Source organism: Mchenga conophoros, linkage group LG3 (assembly GCF_057382185.1).
Source record: "Mchenga conophoros isolate Kocher_MC1m ecotype Shallow Benthic linkage group LG3, M_conophoros_male_GT1.1, whole genome shotgun sequence".
Classification (NCBI taxonomy): domain Eukaryota; kingdom Metazoa; phylum Chordata; class Actinopteri; order Cichliformes; family Cichlidae; genus Mchenga; species Mchenga conophoros.
The window spans coordinates 15,449,097-15,457,211 of record NC_140528.1 but is presented as its reverse complement, the minus strand read 5'-3'; positions in this window follow the sequence as shown (position 1 = coordinate 15,457,211).

The window sequence follows — 8,115 nt, the reverse complement described above, 5'->3', positions numbered from 1 at the left end:
TACTTCCAACATTAAGCTGTTAATGCAGCTCCAAAGACTTCTCCACTCTGCCAGGATTAAAACTAAGCTATGCTTCTCTAATTTTATGACTGTAGGTTCCTTTTTGTGTTTCCTGAAGCTGTCCGTGCATTCGACAAGTCTTGCCGGTATTGAAGCTCTATTTTAGTTGAATTGCATGTTTTCACTGTGCAGTATTAGTAAGGAATGTAGGAGTGCCTTCACTGGAGTCTCTGTTCTCTTACGCGTGTCTGTGGTTCCCAGCACTGATACTGGATTGAGATTTACAGTCTATAAAGTCTTTAAAGGACTTCAGTGGCAAAGAGAATATTTTCACACACTTACTGGATGTTAAGTCTGTTTGCCATGACTTTAAACCAATTTGTTAAGAAAGTAAAAGATCGTGTAGCTATTGTGATATTAATCAGAATCAGAATACTTTATTGATCCCGAGGGGAAATCATTTAATATTAATAATTAATAATTATATTAATACTCAATATTAATAGTAATTATTAATTAATAATATTTAATATTAATTATCACTACAGCGTCATTATTTATCTTTAAATTCATTTTAATGACTGCTAACTACGGTGCACTTTTTCCAAAAATTATCCAGTATTTTATTTTGAGCATGAAATGCGGTCATTTCCGTTACGGTCTTTGTTACGTTCAACAAACCGGATCGCTTTAAGAGGCACAGCGCACGCGCGGCTTGGCGTACCCGCTTGAGGCCTCAGAAAGAGCACGAGATGCAAAGAACCAATAAGAGAACAACAGATCCACAGATCTCCAATCAACTACCGGCAACCTCCCGTAAGAACGCTACGTTCAGGTCCCAAAGGAAACCTGATGTTTCTGCCTTAAAACAATTAAATGTAACGTTCAAAGTCGCTCGAACTGGAGTTTAAAATGATAATCTGATTGTTCCAGGCTAACGAAAAGAAGTAATTCAGTGAACTCCAGTTTCCCCTTTTCTGTGCATATATGTTACTAAAAAGGTTTTTTACTATACTGCATAATAACGCCCAAATTTGGACAAAATAATAAGAAAGTCTATGAAAAACCCTCTTATACAAACTAGCCTTCAGTGTACTCCAGAGAATGGGCTTAAAGTGTCATATAATAACAACAATAAATAGCCATCATTATTGTATAGCACTATTTAAAACACATTTCTGAAACTCTTAACACATCACAGAGAGGTCTACATATCGCATCACACAGTATAGAAATATGTATATTCAACCATAAACTGTTACAGATCCTTCTTGCAAACATATTAACATTAAAGCAGTGGTGTGAATCATAGTCAATAGGAAATGGATAAATGGATGGAGATAGAAGGAAATCTAATCTATCTATCCATCTAATTATTACTGGTACATAGTACAGTATAGGACTGCTGCATATTCTTCCCACTGAATGTGTCCAGTTACCCTTAATTAACATACAATGAAAGCTGAGTTAGTCTGGGGATTGACCCTTGTGGGATCCCATAGGAGTGGAGTAAGCCCTGTAGTTATTTATATGAATTTTGAAGTGTTTGTGAGATAAGAATGATGAAAACTATGTGAGAGCATCACTATAACTATAATCTCAGTTCACTATTCTGTTTGTTAGAATGGCATTAATCACCTTACCATTACTCAAGAATATTGTTTTGGAGTTTCAGCAGGCACAGTGATTTACACACTGGTGCCTTCCTGCAAAAACCTGTTCCTGGTATTAACGCCTGTCAGCGGGGGGGCTGTATTCCTGTTTTCTCCCACAATCCAAGGGCCCTAAATTTAATTGACCATAGTGTGAATATGAGTGTGTGGTTCTGTCTCTCAGTGATGGACTAGTGGCAGGTCAAGAGGTACCCATGACAGGTGGGATGGGTTCGTGACACCACAGGTTCCTAAGTTGGAGGAGAGGTTAAGAGGATGGATGGATGGATGGTGTTTTAGTGCTGTGACTCTGAGAGAAACTAGATTAGAACTGATGCAAGGTGCAGGGTTCCTTAACCAGTTGAAGAAGCAGGTTTTTGGAAAACTTCAGTAACGACTTGTATTTTAGAAATGTGGCTGTAATTATATAACAGTGGAAGACACAGGCTGCCTTCAAGTGTTCAGGTATCCAAAGCAAAAGCTGATAACATGAAGGAAAGGGGAGATGACCAGAAAGGTATCTTTGAGAGATTTACCAGGAATAATATCAGCAGAAGGCTATGCATATGAAACATGGTATTCACGAAATGGAAACTGTACATTCAGGCAACAGTTATTAATTAAATTAATGTTCAAAAATATTTAAAATGAAAGATTTTACTACTTTGTGAAAAGTATTAGTTGATCTTGAATTTAAGGGCATCACCTCATCTTTCTAAAGGTGGGACGGGGACAAGAAAAACCCAGAGAAGTAAGTGTTGGAGGGACAGGAATATTTTGCAACTCATTCGCTTATCTGGCCATAGGGAAGTCATTTAATTGTGTATAAAAGGAGCATACTGGAAGAACAGGGCTCTCATTGGTTTACCCATCTACAAACTGTGGCACAATATCAGAATAATGTTCTGCAGTGTAAAATCTTTACTGGGTAAATCTAGTAAAGATCTGAAAACCAACATGATCTTCTGTTACTCAGGTGGCACGCTTTCATGGAAATCATTGCATGGGTTTAGGAACACCTGCACGTTCTGCCTGTGAACACTGACATATCCAAATGGTCTGAGCTGAAGTTTGTTATCAGTGTTTAAAAAGGCTGCATCTCTGATGGTTGGCATTAGATCAGTGCCTATGGAATTGGCACCTTGCACATTTGGAAAGGAACCAAGACTGAATTATATACACAGGTTTTAGAGCAACATGTGCTCCCATGGAGATGATGTATTTTACATGTTTATGGAGGATGTTGCTAAGCTGCACACTACAGCAGGGCTTTGTAGTGGAAGACCGCAAGTTCTGCACCAGATATTTGATGATATTTGTGACATCACGAGATGAAAAGCCACAGGACTGTTGAGCAGTTCTGTCCCTTATATCAGACAAAAATGGGACAACGATGCTCTCCAGTCCAGCACCTGGTCTCCTCAGTTCCCAGGTGTTTATGGATGGTTGTTGAAAGTAGAGGTGATGTTGGAAACATGGCCATGCTGCAAGCTTTTTGGGATGTTGCTGCCACCAAATTCACAATGAGCTCATTTGTTTTCTATGTTGCATTATGAGTAAAGTATGGGTTCATGAGATTTGGAGGAGGTAAAGTTTTTTGAACAGCATGTATAACTTCATCTGAGCTTCGTTAGTCTTTCTTAGCCTGCTGCAGTTACAGTTACAGCCGCGTATCTGTTACAGTGAACCTGCCGTCAGCTGTATAACGTTAGCATTAGCTTGTGGTGATGCTAAGCTGCTATTAGCAGGTCCTGTTCAGCGCTAAGTTGTGTCCGGACGACTTTACAGTTTAGTTTTCTCCGTATTACGATCACCAGATAACTGTGGATGGCCTCGTGTGTACGGAAGCTTCGTGGTGAAGCGCTTTGGCCTGTGGGAAATGTAGGAAACACCAGGACGAGCTGCGCACCGCAGGAAACAAACATGCTGCTCTGTCTTGGGTGGTCGGCTTTGCCATTTCCAGATTGAGCGTTGTTATATATCTGGGGGATTACTCCTGATTAATTATTTGAGCTGTCTCGTACTATGTGGCTGTATCAGTGTGAGTGCAGCTCATCATGGTGTGTCGCACTAATTTAATAACAGTAGATGTTAGCCTGATGTCCTCTTAGAGACCAACAGAGCAACGCTGCTGATTTCATTTTTGTATTTTATAGTTTGAAAGTGACACTTGGGACACAATGAGTGTGCGTCCCAATGTATTGTGCTCCTTCAGACACAGATCCACACAGCATGTGTATATAAACCATGGAAGAAGCAGAGCTTTCATAGTGACACACTGCTCAGCTTCACAGTGTGTGTGACACAGGTGGGTCACTTGGATGGGCAGAGGTGAGGCCTGGTAAAAAGCTACAGCTGTAAACTGTGACAGTGCTCATATAGGGGGCTGTTGGGGTTGTCTCACTTTTGGATGCAGGCTCCAGGGGCCGTTAGGGGAATTGCAGTTTTTGGCACTTCTGCACAGGTTTCAGTTTTCAGCCCTGGAGGTGCCGCCTGATATGAGGTGACACTTTTGTCTTTGTCCTCTCACCGTCTGTGAGAGATGAGTATCCACCATGTGAGTCCCTCCCTCTCCACCAGTCGGTCAGACGTCTGCCCGTCCTCCAGTCTGTTTCGGCTAAAAGGGAGATTTTCCTTCCTGCTGTGGCCGAGGCCTTGCTCATTGGGGTTGAGCGGTTGGTGGGATTTTCTCTGTACTTCGTGGTCTGTGCCTTCACGTGACTGTTGTTGTGATTTGTTGATCACAGAGACCTAAAAGACCTGGTGACCTCTAATTTCCTGCTTCTAAATCCAGACAGGCTGTTGTGCTCGGCCCTAAAACTCTTAGAAACAGCATCATCGTGGCCTCCAGTGAAGCTGTGAGGAGCCATCTTTGAGCAGAATATATCATTCAGTGTGCACAAACAACCACGTAGGTCTGTGAACTAAGCTGAGAGTGATTCTAGCTGCACGATTGTGAGTCAGTGTTATCAGACAAGTGCCATGAAAAGCCTCAAAGCCTCCAGTTAAGCTGAAACGCTGCAGCACGAGTACCAACAGGAAGTAGAAAGAGAGCATATCTGTCACATATTAGCTCCTCTTCACTGACTCCCTGTTAAATCCAAGATTTAAAGTCCTCCTTCTGACAGACGAGGCCTCGAATAATCAGCCTCTGTCGTCTCTTAAAAAGCTTGTAGTACAAAGTTATACTGATAGAGCACTCCCTCCTCAGACTGCAGCCTTATTTGTTGTTGCTAGGTAGAATAGGAGGCAGTGCCTTCAGCTGTCTCTCAGTGGCCCGTCTCCTGTGGACCAGCTCCCAGCTTGGATTCATGAGACTCCCCATTTAGTTTTTGTGTTTTTTCTCTAAAGCTTATTGTTAGAACTGGATCAGGTGTCTCTGAGCCGTATCCCAGTAACACTGCAGTAGGAGGGCTGCTGGGAGACTTCATCATCTATCACCATGTGTTCTCTTTGAAAGCTACATATTTCTTATATAAGATAACGTAATCAGGCACTGTTAGCATCTCTGTTTGAACACTTATTGATAGATGTACATGACAACACACTGCCACAGTACTAAAATAGTTTAGCAAAATGCATTTGGAAACAACAATGTACACGTCATGTAAGTTCATATAAAGTTTCATCCAGACTGATCACATGTCTCTGAGGTGAGGAGGAGCAACATCACCTCATTACATCATTTTATTCCCTGTTCACAACCACAGTTTAAATCATGATTCAAGTACAGATTTGAAGCTTTAACAAAAGTATTGCTTTCATTTCTCAGAAATATTTTAATGCTCTCACCACATTTATTGGACAGATTCATTTTAAATATAAAGATTGTTTTTAATACCTTGATGAAAATCCTTTGCAGATGATGCCTCAGGTCTAAAACTGTATTCCCAGTATTCCCAGTGTGCCTCCTTAGTGTCATGGTAACACGTTGGCTCAGGAAGTGACAAAGTCACTTTTTAAAGGCAAGTAAGAAGCTTTAAAAAATAAAAGCTGCCATATGAAACAAATGGAGCTTCCTGCTGTGGTGACCCCAGAGTGACTAAAGCATTTCTATAAACTAACACAAGAATAAACGAGAACATATCAAAATGAAAAGTAACTGCCATAAATCTCATGTACTTACACAGAAAAGTCAAAGCTCTGCCCATCAAAGCCCCGACTGTGATGACCTCAGGGCTCCACCACAGCAATCACAGGCTGCCACTGTGCCGCTGAGTGCTCTCCCAAAAAGCCGCGGCCCGTCAGGCCCGTCGGGCTCGTGCAGTCTGAGTGTTGCACAGCAAAGCCTCCGTGGTGTCATTTCTAAAGCATCGTGCTCATGCATTGTTCTGGCTTGTATTGCTAGTGCAGACCTAGCATTACAGCACAGCCTGTATTGTTTGCTGTATAGGCAACATCCTGTAGAAACCGCTGGCACTGTTTGGTTTCAGACTTTCAAACCATTCACAGCCATGAAACAGGACTGAGCTTATTTTCAGCATCACCTAAAATATAATGAAGGCTTTCTTTATGTTGTTGGAACGTCTTCTTCATGTTGGTGACACGTTTGAAAGTGTTCAGATTTAAAGTGCAGTGATGTGTGTGTGTGTGCGCGTGGGTGTGTGTGTGCGTGTGAGTGTGTGTGTGTGTGTGTTTGCGTGTGTGTGTGTGTGTGTGTGTGTTTGCGTGTGTGTGCACGTGTGTGTGCGTGTGTTTGCGTGTGTGTGGGTGTGTGTCTTTGAGTGTGTGTGTTTGCGTGTGTGTGTGTTTGCGTGTGTGTGTGTGTTTGCGTGTGTGTGTGCGCGTGTGTGTCTGCATGTGGTAGTGCGTGTGTGTGTTTGCGTGTGTGTGTTTGCGTGTGTGTGTGTGCGTGTGTTTGAGTGTGTGTGCGTGTGTGTGTTTGCGTGCGTGTGTGTGTGCGTGTGTGTGTGTGTTTGCGTGTGTGTGTTTTCGTGTGTGTGCGCGTGTGTGTGTTTGCGTGCGTGTGTGTGTGTTTGCGTGTGCGTGTGTTTGCGTGCATGTGTGTGTGCGTGTGTGTTTGCGTGTGCGTGTGTTTGCGTGCATGTGTGTGTGCGTGTGTGTGTGTGTGTGCGTGTGTGTGTTTGCATGTGTGTGTGTGTGTGTGTGTGGGTGTGTTTGCGTGTGTGTGTGTGTGTGTGCGTGTGTGTGTGTGTGTGTGTGCGCGTGTGTGCGTGTGTGTGTGTTTGCGTGTGTGTTTGCGTGTGTTTTGCGTGTGTGTGTGCGTGTGTGTGTTTGCGTGTGTGTGTGTGTGTGCGCGTGTGTTTGGGTGCGTGTGTGTGTGTTTGCGTGAGTGTGTGCGTGTGCGTGTGTGTGTTTTGCGTGTGTGCGTGTGTGTGTGTGTGTGTGTGTGGTGTGTGTGTGTGTGGTGTGTGTGTGTGTGTGTGTGCGTGTGTGTGTGTGTGTGTGTGTGTGTGTGTGCGCACTGTCACGCTGCTCTGACTGGTCAGTGACTCTGTTCTACATATTGTAGTAAATAAGCTGTTGATAAGATGAACAGGTGCTGACTTACCTGTTCCTGTTTTTGGGAGCCAGTAAACAGGCTGCTGGTAGCAGGTGGACAGTACAGCCTGGCTTATCGTTATGGTAACAGCAGGTGGGTGGGACTGGGTGTGTTTGGGGAGGGGCTTGGGTTACTGTGTTAGTATATTAATAGTATTCAAAAGCAATATGTGTTTACTGATGCTGCTCATCCCCTCATTGTTTAGTATATGTAATAAATAATTGTTATTATTATCAATATTATTATCAGGTTAAGTGAAATTCATTCAGTCCAACTCAAAGAGAATTTCTATTTGTGCAAAATATTCCGTTTGCATAACATCAAGAAGCATAAATTCATATTAAAATATATAAGAAAACCAAAGTGTTGTTTAGTTCGTGGGTGGATGGCTGAAGGGTAATCTTGGTTTCCTTTGTTTGGGACAAACATTTGGGAATATTTGTTTGAGAGGAAGAACTTTATATTATATATATTATATATTATATATATTATATATTATATATATTATATATTATATATATTATAACACACGATAACTTTAAATGAATGTCGTGTTTTTAATTCCGCTCCGGACTCATGAATCTCAACCCAGCAGCAGCGGTAACGTTTGCACGTCCTCTCCCGTTAATGCGGCAGGTAAATAATCAGCTAACAGTGCATATTATGTTAGCGCGATCTGCCTTATTACAAACCTGCCATCACTGTGCATTTAGTGACCATGATGAGAGAGACAGAGTCTGGCTCATACGCTGGCAGTTCTCGCTGCAGTCTGCCGGTAGCGTCTCCTTTCAGGCCAGGATAGACGAACGTCACCGAGCAGTGACTCAGTTTGTGGTCAAAGGCTGGCACCGATTTTCGGTAAGTGAATGTGTTTAATTGTAGGGACATTACTGGATATTCTTGTGTAATTGCTACAGAATAATTTATGTTAAACTTTGTTATTGCTACAGAAGAATATTT